At 33.8% G+C, this 15,239-nt stretch overlaps 2 long non-coding RNA genes across 2 annotated transcripts; both read left to right on the plus strand.

Annotated features, from left to right (window-relative positions):
* Nucleotides 1-290: 290 nt before the first annotated feature.
* Nucleotides 291-4,593, plus strand: LOC117344920. Its single transcript, XR_004536295.1, has 3 exons — nucleotides 291-383; nucleotides 3,541-3,568; nucleotides 4,450-4,593. It is a non-coding gene; the product is annotated as an uncharacterized LOC117344920 (long non-coding RNA).
* A 3,774-nt stretch (nucleotides 4,594-8,367) lies between these two features.
* On the plus strand, nucleotides 8,368-9,099 carry LOC117344921. Its single transcript, XR_004536296.1, has 2 exons — nucleotides 8,368-8,516; nucleotides 8,868-9,099. It is a non-coding gene; the product is annotated as an uncharacterized LOC117344921 (long non-coding RNA).
* Nucleotides 9,100-15,239: the final 6,140 nt, after the last annotated feature.

Below are 15,239 nucleotides of genomic sequence, written 5' to 3' on the forward strand. Positions count from 1 at the left end.
TGAAGAAAGACACAAGATCTGACATTAATTCTTAAACCCTGAGAATGTATTATTATATAGTACATGTCACAGTAACGGTACGTCAAGACCCAAATGTAGTCGTGTACTCTTTCACAGACAAAATGATTGCTATCAAGGCACGGTGCCCATTGGTTTTTAGATATCTATATTTATTTAAGGCAATCTTTTATATAGGACAGCGGTACATAGTTTCGCCATTGTAAGACTGTTTATAGTGTCACGGTAATAAACAGTATTGTTTTAATAATTGGAAGGGTATTGTTGTGGAACGATTGCAGGATTTTGTGTTAAGTTACTGAAATATCTTTAGCATACTTCACTGTCCATGTAACGACGGAAAGCTCACCTAGACCAACAGAATGGTAAGTTATTTCATTTATATTACACTGAATTGCTTCCCAGTGTTATAACATTATATAAATTCTGGATGCACATACATGTAAATCCAAAAGTTGCATGCTCCTTAATACTATAGTATTATGTTGATTATAGAGTTCAAAAAGAAAACCCAATATCTAATATCTAACTATCTAGTCTGTTGCTACGCCGTTTTAAGTACAAAATTCATTCGATTCCGCAGAATAAATGCTTCCCGACCATATATTATAACAATCTAATTTGTCATTCACAAAATGAGGAATTCTATTTTTGATAGACACGTCTGTACATAACTTTCATATGAAAACCTGAAAAACTCAGCAATGGCACGGATATCCCATAAACAACTATCACATATACAAACTGTCCTGTGTTTAGATGTGATGAAAAAGTAGCAATCCTCGACTGTAAAAAAACACATGTGTGATAATGTTTATCGCGTAACAAAAAAGTTCGCATAACATTTGATCACATTTACTTAGAATCGAAAATATTATTAGTTTCACTCCTTTTGGTTATGTCAAAATCAGAGTCTGATGGATTGTACGTTGTAATATATCATATATATCATGTATCAAATAGCACAAATAAATATTTTATTTAGGGCAGAAGTATAGATTAATGTATGATAATCGCATTTTTAAACGAAAGTGCGAAATCGGGTCGTCATTGAACATCTTCCACATAAAAGCATCATTGGAGTAAAGGAAAACTCATTCACTAAGGAAACTTCCTTGAATTTTGAAGTGTTTTCCCAGGGGAAATTTTAAGCTAGCGGATTTTCCTATGATAAGGTAGGATGATGACAGTGGGACCTGGTATAATATAATAAGGATTGTATGTTGACAGAGTGACGATGCGAACAAAATATATCGTAGAAACCAAAAAACTGTCGGGGTCAAAGTTTGGTATAAGGAGGTGACCTTAAATATTTCTATATTCTATTTATATTTATTTGCTCTAGTAGTTTTCCCTTCTTTTAGTACCAAACACCATTGACGAATCATATAACATAACAGAGTTATTGTTTAATTTCATATTCATTATTCTATATTAAAGTATTGTTCGCCACACGATTTGATCACTTTGGTCAAACGGCTGGTAATTATCAGCACAGGTCACAAACATCATATGCTGCAGTGTGGATTTAGTAATATAAACATTATATGTACGATGTACGCCGAATAATGAATACAAGTGAAAAATGAACCTGTTTTGTCCCTCGAGTGCTTTGAGACCACCACTAATGATTGGGTCAATTATATGAGAAGCTAGAAGGCGAATGGAGTTATAAAAAATGCATCAAACCAATGTTAAGATATCTAAGAAAAAAACACTAACCCACTACTTTCTTTCTTTTTATTTTTGTGAATATTACATAAGCATGAATCATCATCAAATCGCAAAGGTATATTCATGTTGGACAGAGAACAATATTTATAATGACACCAACTGGTAGGGTTATGACTTATGAATTTAAATTACAAAACAAATATATCAGATTTGCAATCATGTTGAGGAAAAAAATGGTGTGAGTTCCTTGTCTTCAATCATATTTAATACACCTGACAGCACACAAAGTCAGCCTTGTTACTTTGATCGTTCATCTGAACCAGGATTCTTTGGTTATACACATGTACACCGTTACACGGGCCAAAAAACAAATTAATACAGTAATGCATTGCTGTAGTCAATATCCTATATTCACTGATGTGAGGGTTTATACAGATATGTAATCATCTCTTTGAAATAAATGTAAACTTGGTAAAAATAAAAACAAAAATTTGTAAATTTAAATATCAGTCCATTGAAAAAGCTCATAGAAAACAAGATCACGGTCCCGGGAGGACAAGTGCCTTCTGCTTCATCAACGACATCCACCGTGCACCTCTAGGAGGCATTCCAAAAATATAAACTGGTAAACCAACAAGCATCAAACACGTCTGACTTTTAATCTCAACATGAAATATTTCCGAAATGTGATCATGATGTTGATCATAAAAATTCCACGTTCACCGTCACCCGCATCTTTTGTCTTAGTCGATATCTGTCTCGGAACTAGTGATGGGATCTCGTCCTTGAGTATTGAATATGGAAGATATGTGCACTGTACAGGGAAAATAGGGATGTTACTATCTGGAAATGAAAAATTAACAATATTGAAATTAAAAACATCTCGCTGAGAATTAGCGTAATGACGTCAATACTCATCAAATACCCTACACACATGATTGATTTAAACACATTAAACACAAACAGCATTCGCTGACCATTGTTTAACTTTTTAGGTTATTGAGTGAAGTGTTTTGTTTGTTATTTATTTTATTCCAAGGTGAACAATGTTATATCTATAGCAAGCAATTGTGAACTACATGTATATAGAGGTGATGTTATTTTAAATATGTGATCATTTTTAGCTCTATTCATCTATCCTGTTGTTATGTAGTTGAATAGCATGTAATAATTTAGGGTTGCGGAAAGAGGTGTTCACTTTTTAAGTAAGGTAAACCATTTATTGGTGTAGTATATGCCGAGAAACTTGTGTCATCGTCCATTTGTTTTGGCCTTTTCTACAACAATAATCGCCTAACCCCTTCAGGTGATCGACTGACATTTGAGAAGGTCATTGTAATGTTACATAGATTAGTTAAAGTTAAAGTGAGCACTAGACATATTGAGTTTTTGCTTTACTCTCTAGGTAAACAGGGGTACGATTACCACATTTAGACACAAAAGTAAAACACAGTGATTGTTTTGATTCAGGAATAAGAAAACATTAAGGAAAATCGATATAACTATATTTCAAAAATTATCAACAATGAGCAGAAGTAGAAAATTTCACATTGCGTATTTGATTAAATAGTGAATTCAATTAAAACAAGGAATTTACCAATGTCACTGTTAAAACAAACTAAACAATCAATGTACTTACCGGCAATGTCTTCAGGGAATTGACAAATACAATTAATTAATTAATTATATTCTAACCACCCATTTTAATAAATAACCGTTTTCGCCCCTTATTTCCCGGACAGCATACTATACTCATTGAAGAATTCCATTGCATCGATAAGCATTTGTGTTTAAAAAGTATCACGTTTATATATAAAAATAAAACATGCTTTATTTTTATGTTTACAGCCAAAATTAGACGCAAAACAACAGGCAGGTACGTTGAAATTTATGCATGTATACTATATTTTTAACGTTTGTTTTGGCCCGTTTGAGTTTCATGATATCCTTAATAAATTCCTTTGGTTTATATAGAATACGATGCAGCGTTAAGGTCAACTTATTCTGGTTGCTGTATCTTACTCTCAATTTGTGTTGATTGGTGCTAATATCTTTCGTGTTTTTGTTCGATCTTTAGTACATTTAATATATATGCAATATATAAAATTAAAATGATATCTAAATGTTTAAATTAATAAACATGAATAAATATATCTTCGTTCTTCATGGATATGTATAATGTAATGGTTTTAATCGATAGTTTGCTTAACAACAACGAAAAAACAGAACCAAATCGTTATTTTCAATTTTCAAATCAGAATCATAAAACGACAATAACTGTATTTCATACTCATTAAACGGTAAGTTCTTCTTCTAAATAATGGGTAAAAAGATATAGCAATTCACGAGCATTTACCGTAATATAGTATATAATTACATGTTCATAGGTTTTAAAACACTGTTCACCCAGGTAATCTTTGTAGACCATGTTTAAAGGTAACGTCTTAATTCAATATTTAATTTAAAAAAAAAAACGAATATGTAACGTCTAACACAACGCTCTAGCAGTGATTTTACAGTAATAGTCGCTTTAGAAAACGAACTGTTCATATCAGTATTAGTAATTTAATCAAATTATTCTGGACAATAGATGTTTTTAACGGAAACCTAAGGCTATGTAATAATACACTTTAGCAAATAATCATAAAAGTGTTGCTTCGATAATAACAGATACCTGTCTTCCGTATGTACAAATAGCTTGCTACGCTGTCACTCATGAAATAAATATCATGTATATTTTGTATGTTTTGTTTTTAGATGTAAAAGAAAAGTTCGGCCTTGTAGACGAGGATAAGACCGGGTCGCTGAACATCGACGAACTGAAACTATTACTGGCCCTACTAAATATTAATAAAACCGATAAGGATATGGCTGCTTTCATGGATCGTGCCGACAGCGGAAGTAAGTCTTTGACATGTAACCATGACGAACTATAATGTGATTAATGATGCGTGACCGGCCTGGTGTTGAGGGTTTATAGCTGTTAAAGTTAAAATTCATCTACATATATCTCTTTTTGCTTGACCTAAGCGATCCCTGTTATCTATTAATATTGTTAGCTGGAAACATTACAACTCAAGGTGGAGAGACATGCAAGTTGGTGAAGACCATTGTTTGTTTTTTTATTTTTCTTCTCGTGGACCTACTGGCCGTTATTTTCACATTAGACAACCTTGATTTGCACTTGAGCTACATGGCGGATGTCGTTGATAACAGCGAAAATCTTTTTGAACACTTTTTATTATTTTCTCTTTGTTTTTAAAGATTTGATTTTAAGTTATTATAACGATTTCTTTTTCATGGTTTAGACCGTTTGCGTAAAATGCAAAGTGTATATACAGTAAATGTATTTACATACTAGTTTTGGCACACTCAAATGCACGCATATGACCAAATTTTGACAAATAATCTTAATAAGGAATTTTTGCATGATCATATTTTGTTAGTAACAGAATACAGAAAGTGTAATAAGATCAATAATTATTTAGCGGAATGTTTTCTGCTCAAAAATGTAAACAGATGACAAATCAGACTATCCAACATATCTTTACTCTTGTATTTTGCGCGATTTTAGTTAAATGTGTCTATCACACTGGTAAAATACTTAGCTGTTACCCATTTGGCATTTCAGAGGATGCTACTTTGACTTTGGATGAATTTTTAAATGAATACTCAAAAGAACCAGAAAAAACAGAAAATATAGTTGAACTCAAAAAGGCATTTAAAGTATTCGATGTTAACAATGATGGTGTATTGAGCAAAGAAGAATTCGAAATGATCATGATGAGAAAAGGAAAAGATCACTTAAATCCGACCGAATTCTCTGCCTTGATGAAAAAGATGGATACGAACGGCGATGGTGTAGTATCTGTAGAAGGTAAATACCATTATTCATTTAAAATTATGTTGTTTTGTGCATGTATTTGATATCTGTTTTGGAATAAACCCCTCTAAAATTTCAGTGGTCGTAAAATTTCAGATCGTTTTTAAATTCGGTTGTTCCAATAAGATTCAATCTTCGAATCAGTTCTGATGAATACATTTTGAACTTGAAGTATTAATAGTATAACATTCTATAAATATTGTACAGTCATTTCCATCTTGAAGTATTATTGTTTTTGATTATTCTAATCATATATCAACTGATGTTCTATATCCTTTATTTTCCAGAATATATCAACTTTGTGTTTGACAAATAACTATTCCGAGGCCAGAACGGGTATTTATCTCGACAACAACAAAATATGCCGCACACGGAGATACTTGTATTCGACTCTGTTTCGACCAATCTAAGAATCACTGGAACGACAATAACTTTGTCTTGCTATTACAAGTTACATGACACTCTGTACAGAGATAAGAAGGTTGAACATATATAACTCATATATAAATATATTTCAGAAATTGTAATATTTATGTAGGCTACTTTTTATTGTATGTAATAAATAGTGTTAGATTAAATGTTTATTCTATATGCATGGTTCTTTTCTTACATTATCTTTTCTGGCAAGTACACATATTAAAGCAGTAAAAAGGCAGAGAAAAATAAATTGATGACAGCAAAACACCAATGAAAATACATAACATAGTTCACCGTGTACAATGGGCCAATCAGAAACCTTGTTACAAATGTACATCGTTTATAAAATATTTTGAAGTATTCTGGGCAATATCTGTCTTTTGAGGAATTCGAAAATCAAATAATGTAATAAACGACATATTCGATAGAGACTTATTAGCGCAGAAATGTAGATAGCGGATACTATTTCGGTATCTTTAATATGTGCCGCACACCGAGAAACTTACACATATCAGCAGCATTGTAATACATGTTTATTTCTGTTATGGATGTGGACAATTCAAAAATATCGTCCGTGTCATTTTAACACTTCATACGCATCTCTGTTTTGGTTTAAAGCACTTTTGTTGTTATTTCTATGTTACTCCCGGTATATAAAAATCGGCTTGTTTGTGTACAGTGATAATACCAAATTGATCATCAGTTTTTTACCCTCGCAGTCCTCGTTTATAGTTGTACAAACCATAAGCCCCAATCGTCTGGTTCTATTTCGTATTGAACTTAAAAGTAAGCGTAGACATATGCCTAGCTCAGAGACTTCGCACTTTGAGATCGTTACATTATCTTGGTTGAATCGAGATTTCGTGACGGGAATTGTCGATGACGATGCTGATCTGCAAGTGATCTTATTTCCCTTTTAGTTTCTCAACGGCACCGTGTAAATAATCATATATTAATTATACCTTGCACTTCTTTCATCGATACTTTTAGATGTGTATTTTAAACATATTGTTGTGTATATCTTGAGTTCGCATAAAGATAAGTGTTGTCTAATCTATAGATATAGAGGTAGAAAATTATGTAATCAGTTAATAACGAAAAAAAAAAAATGAAGTCACCGTTTTAAATGTCGCTTTTGAATGGTGGATGGAGGAGCGTAAAAGTCTATTAACTTAAACATATTTTTATGTTATGAAGTTTAAACACAAAAAGTTGGAGTGTACTCTCATCATGACTCGCTTTGCGGTTTATTTAGAATACACTCCGTTTGTGTGTGTGAGTGTGTGAGTGAGGGTGTGTGCGTGTAAGTGTGTGTGTGTGTGAGTGTGTTATACCTCCATAACATAAAAACCTGATTCAAGTTAATTCCTAAATAATATTGAAGTTCTAGATACTTTGTAGGTCATGTTTAAAAATAACGGTATGTATTCATAAATGCTGCGTATCTATACTTAAAAACACGTCTTTGCAATAAAGACATTTACATGTGAATTGATTTCCCTATGAAATCTACCTGGAATATAACTACATGTCACCCATCCAAGTGCTGATCCTCCTCGACTTTTCCTGACTTCAGTACATAGTTTGGTTTAGCATTGTGACCGATTGCGTCCTATCAAAGCTATGTTCGTTTGAGGACGGCTTTTTCAGCGTTGGAGATGCATGCGTGGAGTATAGGTGTATTTGTGAAAGGGTGTGTCTGTGTTTGTAAGGATATGTGTGCGTGTGTTTTTGGAGGCTGCAGTATGTTCGTGTTTGTGATAGCGCGAGACTGATGTCGAATTTATAGTGTTACCTCACTGAAGTATACTACCAAAGTCACCCAGCAGCACATCTCAGCCGGTCATAGTATACTGTGAACGGTTGTAGCAGTCACCCCACATTCAAAATTCTGAGTGTTTAGAAAGTGTAGCGACTAACACTTATAGACTCCGGTATATCTCGGCCAGGTGACAGAGCCTAGTGCCTTACTCACAGGGATGACCTCTCAACTAAAGGTCAAACGAGAACCAGCGTGAAGGGAGATATTAGGAGGAAGAAAGAGGTTGAGAAAGAAGAGAGAGAAGATGATATCCCAAATTGAGTGGCCTTTTAACATCATGAAATGGAGACAGTAGCTACAATTCTTACGCCCTTCCTTACGGGGACTTGCATACACGACGATCAACTGAACAACCACAAACGCTAACTATTGGACCATGCAGCCAAAAAGCCCATATCCATCAACCGTCACAAAGTTTGTTTTTTTTATTTTCACTATTTGTAAAACGTACTTTTAGATGATCTGTATTCGAGCACACGCCAAAGCGATACATCTTCACGGTACACTGGGCTTATACAACTGTTATACATGTGTACACACCATCACTCTTAACGTGAAGTAGAAGGGACATAACATACCTAACAATGAGGAATCTGCCAACTATTATTTTTCTGTGCTTTAGTGTTTTCTTCCTTCCTTCCGTCTTCACTTCTTACAGCAATGAGAACCATCAGATAGGCTACAAAAGTCGGCCCCAAGTAGGTATGTATTCGCTATTTACCTTTAAACCAGTACTGTTTCATGTCTGATTATAAATCAACAACAAATGTATCCATAGTCACAGATTAAGTAGAAAGATCATTATATGTGTCATGTATAAGTCATAATAAATAAAGCAAAGTTTCTTTGTGTATGGGTGAAAATGTTTTCATAAAATCATTTTTACATTGTTTTATTTCCAATCCATTACTGTAAAACGATTTTGATTGGATAATATTTGAATACAAATGGACAAATTCAGATACACTTCCTCATTAATTATGCTAAAGCGTCTCTTTGGGATTGCAACTTCAATCAATTTGAATTTAACATCCATAATCCCTTGTTTTACAGCTAAAGGTTTGGGCGGGTCAATACCGAGAAATGCTATCTGTTCACAATGCCACTTGCTCGGTCGCTGGTACTGTGTTCTTCTTGGATGTGCGCAATGATGGCGAAAATGACGGCGATACAGGACATTTCGTTACCATTTAATGTATTCATTACTATTGACTGCTATTTGGATTGTTTGTACAGCATGTTGATCGATGTCCATTAGCAATGCAATAAACACTATCATATATAATGTTTCCTTTACTTCATAATGCTTAATTCATAATATCTTTTCACTTGTGTATGATTCGGTAACGAAGGAAGAAGAGGAATATGTAGCATTATCCAGAAAAAATATCTTTACAACATTGCTTAAGACTTTATAGTATCAATGTTGAAAAGTGAAAACAACACCAATATCACTTATACATCACTATTTCGTTAATTGCGTTTATGATATTGAAATTAAAATAATGTGTTATTTTTCTGTATTAATTAATTTCACTTATGACTCGTTTCCAGGGGAGCCTGATCTATGTATTTCACCTGAATATTGTAGATCATATTACTTAGGATATTGAAATGAAGATATAAGCCGCAATCAAATGAACAAAAGATGTACGGATATACCAAATCATCACATTAAATTGAGATAGAAATAACAATAAGGAAAATTACACAAACCATGTAACAGGAATGTCATAAAAATGCAAACAAATTAATAGAAATATACCAGCCGTAACAATAATGACAAATGTATATTCCGAAGCTACGGGATTATTAACCAATGATATACCGTTATAACAGTGATAACAATGGACCAGGGATATACCGTAATAACAGTCATAACAATGGACCAGAGATATACCGTAATAACAGTCATAACAATGGACCAGAGATATACCGTTATAACAGTTATAACAATGAACCAGAGATATACCGTAATAACAGTCATAACAATGGACCAGAAATATACCGTAATAACAGTCATTACAATGGACCAGAAATATACCGTAATAACAGTCATAACAATGGACCAGAGATATACCGTAATAAAAGTCATAACAATGAACCAGAAATATACCGTAATAACAGTCATAACAATGGACCAGAGATATACCGTAATAACAGTCATAACAATGGACCAGAGATATACCGTAATAACAGTTATAACAATGGACCAGAGATATACCGTAATAACGGTGATAACAATGGACCAGGGTTATACCGTAATAACAGTTATAACAATGGACCAGAGATATACCGTAATAACAGTTATAACAATGGACCAGATATATACCGTAATAACAGTTATAACAATGGACCAGGGTAATACCGTAATAACAGTAATAACAATGGACCAGGGTAATACCGTAATAACAGTCATAACAATGGACCAGAGATATACCGTAATAACAGTTATAACAATGGACCAGGGTTATACCGTAATAACAGTCATAACAATGGACCAGAGATATACCGTAATAACAGTCATAACAATGGACCAGTGATATACCGTAATAACAGTCATAACAATGAACCAGAGATATACCGTAATAACAGTCATAACAATGGACCAGAGATATACCGTAATAACAGTCATAACAATGGACCAGAGATATACCGTAATAACAGTCATAACAATGGACCAGAGATATACCGTAATAACAGTCATAACAATGGACCAGGATATACCGTAATAACAGTCATAACAATGGACCAATGATATACCGTAATAACAGTCATAACAATGGACCAGAGATATACCGTAATAACAGTTATAACAATGGACCAGTGATATACCGTAATAACAGTTATAACAATGGACCAGAGATATACCGTAATAACAGTCATAACAATGGACCAGGGATATACCGTAATAACAGTTATAACAATGGACCAGAGATATACCGTAATAACAGTCATAACAATGGACCAGAGATATACCGTATAACAGTTATAACAATGGACCAGAGATATACCGTAATAACAGTTATAACAATGGACCAGAGATATACCGTAATAACAGTCATAACAATGGACCAGAGATATACCGTAATAACAGTTATAACAATGGACCAGTGATATACCGTAATAACAGTTATAACAATGGACCAGAGATATACCGTAATAACAGTCATAACAATGGACCAGAAATATACCGTAATAACAGTTATAACAATGGACCAGTGATATACCGTAATAACAGTCATAACAATGGACCAGAGATATACCGTAATAACAGTCATAACAATGGACCAGACATATACCGTAATAACAGTTATAACAATGGACCAGAAATATACCGTAATAACAGTCATAACAATGGACTAGAAATACACCGTAATAACAGTGATAACAACGAACCAGATATATACCGTAATAACAGTCATAACAATGGACCAGTGATATACCGTAATAACAGTGATAACAATGAACCAGAATATACCGTAATAACAGTTATAACAATGGACCAGAGAATATACCGTAATAACAGTGATAACAATGGACCAGTAATATACCGTAATAACAGTTATAACAATGGACCAGTGATATACCGTAATAACAGTCATAACAATGGACCAGAGATATACCGTAATAAACAGTCATAACAATGAACCAGAGATATACCGTAATACAGTTATAACAATGGACCAGAGATATACCGTAATAACAGTGATAACAATGGACCAGGGTATAGTACCGTAATAACAGTTATAACAATGGACCAGAGTATATACCGTAATAACAGTTATAACAATGGACCAGGATATACCGTAATAAACAGTTATAACAATGGACCAGGTAGATACCGTAATAACAGTATAACAATGGACCAGGGTATATACCGTAATAACAGTTCATAACAATGGACCAGAGATATACCGTAATAACAGTCATAACAATGGACCAGGGATATACCGTAATAACAGTCATAACAATGGACCAGAGATATACCGTAATAACAGTCATAACAATGGACCAGAGATATACCGTAATAACAGTCATAACAATGAACCAGAGATATACCGTAATAACAGTCATAACAATGGACCAGAGATATACCGTAATAACAGTTATAACAATGGACCAGTGATATACCGTAATAACAGTTATAACAATGGACCAGAGATATACCGTAATAACAGTCATAACAATGGACCAGGGATATACCGTACTAACAGTTATAACAATGGACCAGAGATATACCGTTATAACAGTTATAACAATGGACCAGAGATATACCGTTATAACAGTTATAACAATGGACCAGAGATATACCGTAATAACAGTCATAACAATGGACCAGGGATATACCGTAATAATTCATAACAATGGACCAGTGATATACCGTAATAACAGTTATAACAATGGACCAGGGATATACCGTAATAACAGTCATAACAATGGACCAGAGATATACCGTAATAACAATTATAACAATGGACCAGGGATATACCGTAATAACAGTCATAACAATGGACCAGAAATATACCGTAATAACAGTTATAACAATGGACCAGTGATATACCGTAATAACAGTCATAACAATGGACCAGAAATATACCGTAATAACAGTCATAACAATGGACCAGACATATACCGTAATAACAGTTATAACAATGGACCAGAAATATACCGTAATAACAGTCATAACAATGGACTAGAAATATACCGTAATAACAGTGATAACAATGAACCAGATATATACCGTAATAACAGTCATAACAATGGACCAGTGATATACCGTAATAACAGTGATAACAATGAACCAGAAATATACCGTAATAACAGTTATAACAATGGACCAGAAATATACCGTAATAACAGTGATAACAATGAACCAGAAATATACCGTAATAACAGTTATAACACTGGACCAGTGATATACCGTAATAACAGTCATAACAATGGACCAGAAATATACCGTAATAACAGTCATAACAATGAACCAGAAATATACCGTAATAACAGTTATAACAATGGACCAGGGTTATACCGTAATAACAGTCATAACAATGGACCAGAGATATACCGTAATAACAGTCATAACAATGGACCAGGGTTATACCGTAATAACAGTCATAACAATGGACCAGGGTTATACCGTAATAACAGTCATAACAATGGACCAGAGATATACCGTAATAACAGTCATAACAATGGACCAGAGATATACCGTAATAACAGTTATAACAATGGACCAGAGATATACCGTAATAACAGTCATAACATTGGACCAGGGTTATACCGTAATAACAGTCATAACAATGGACCAGAGATATACCGTAATAACAGTCATAACAATGGACCAGAGATATACCGTAATAACAGTCATAACAATGGACCAGGGATATACCGTACTAACAGTTATAACAATGGACCAGAGATATACCGTAATAACAGTTATAACAATGGACCAGAGATATACCGTTATAACAGTTATAACAATGGACCAGAGATATACCGTTATAACAGTTATAACAATGGACCAGAGATATACCGTAATAACAGTCAAAACAATGGACCAGGGATATACCGTAATAATTCATAACAATGGACCAGTGATATACCGTAATAACAGTTATAACAATGGACCAGGGATATACCGTAATAACAGTCATAACAATGGACCAGAGATATACCGTAATAACAGTTATAACAATGGACCAGGGATATACCGTAATAACAGTCATAACAATGGACCAGAAATATACCGTAATAACAGTTATAACAATGGACCAGTGATATACCGTAATAACAGTCATAACAATGGACCAGAAATATACCGTAATAACAGTCATAACAATGGACCAGACATATACCGTAATAACAGTTATAACAATGGACCAGAAATATACCGTAATAACAGTCATAACAATGGACCAGAAATATACCGTAATAACAGTGATAACAATGAACCAGATATATACCGTAATAACAGTCATTACAATGGACCAGTGATATACCGTAATAACAGTGATAACAATGAACCAGAAATATACCGTAATAACAGTTATAACAATGGACCAGAAATATACCGTAATAACAGTGATAACAATGAACCAGTAATATACCGTAATAACAGTTATAACACTGGACCAGTGATATACCGTAATAACAGTCATAACAATGGACCAGAAATATACCGTAATAACAGTCATAACAATGAACCAGAAATATACCGTAATAACAGTGATAACAATGGACCAGGGTTATACCGTAATAACAGTCATAACAATGGACCAGAGATATACCGTAATAACAGTCATAACAATGGACCAGGGTTATACCGTAATAACAGTCATAACAATGGACCAGGGTTATACCGTAATAACAGTCATAACAATGGACCAGAGATATACCGTAATAACAGTCATAACAATGGACCAGAGATATACCGTAATAACAGTTATAACAATGGACCAGAGATATACCGTAATAACAGTCATAACAATGGTCCAGGGTTATACCGTAATAACAGTCATAACAATGGACCAGAGATATACCGTAATAACAGTCATAACAATGGACCAGAGATATACCGTAATAACAGTCATAACAATGGACCAGAGATATACCGTAATAACAGTTATAACAATGGACCAGGGTTATACCGTAATAACAGTCATAACAATGGACCAATGATATACCGTAATAACAGTTATAACAATGGACCAGAGATATACCGTAATAACAGTTATAACAATGGACCAGTGATATACCGTAATAACAGTTATAACAATGGACCAGAGATATACCGTAATAACAGTCATAACAATGGACCAGGGATATACCGTACTAACAGTTATAACAATGGACCAGAGATATACCGTAATAACAGTTATAACAATGGACCAGAGATATACCGTAATAACAGTTATAACAATGGACCAGGGTTATACCGTAATAACAGTCATAACAATGGACCAATGATATACCGTAATAACAGTTATAACAATGGACCAGAGATATACCGTTATAACAGTTATAACAATGGACCAGAGATATACCGTTATAACAGTTATAACAATGGACCAGAGATATACCGTAATAACAGTCATAACAATGGACCAGGGATATACCGTAATAATTCATAACAATGGACCAGTGATATACCGTAATAACAGTTATAACAATGGACCAGGGATATACCGTAATAACAGTCATAACAATGGACCAGAGATATACCGTAATAACAGTTATAACAATGGACCAGGGATATACCGTAATAACAGTCATAACAATGGACCAGAAATATACCGTAATAACAGTTATAACAATGGACCAGTGATATACCGTAATAACAGTCATAACAATGGACCAGAAATATACCGTAATAACAGTCATAACAATGGACCAGACATATACCGTAATAACAGTTATAACAAT

The sequence above is a fragment of the Pecten maximus genome, chromosome 16, assembly GCF_902652985.1.
Source record: "Pecten maximus chromosome 16, xPecMax1.1, whole genome shotgun sequence".
Classification (NCBI taxonomy): domain Eukaryota; kingdom Metazoa; phylum Mollusca; class Bivalvia; order Pectinida; family Pectinidae; genus Pecten; species Pecten maximus.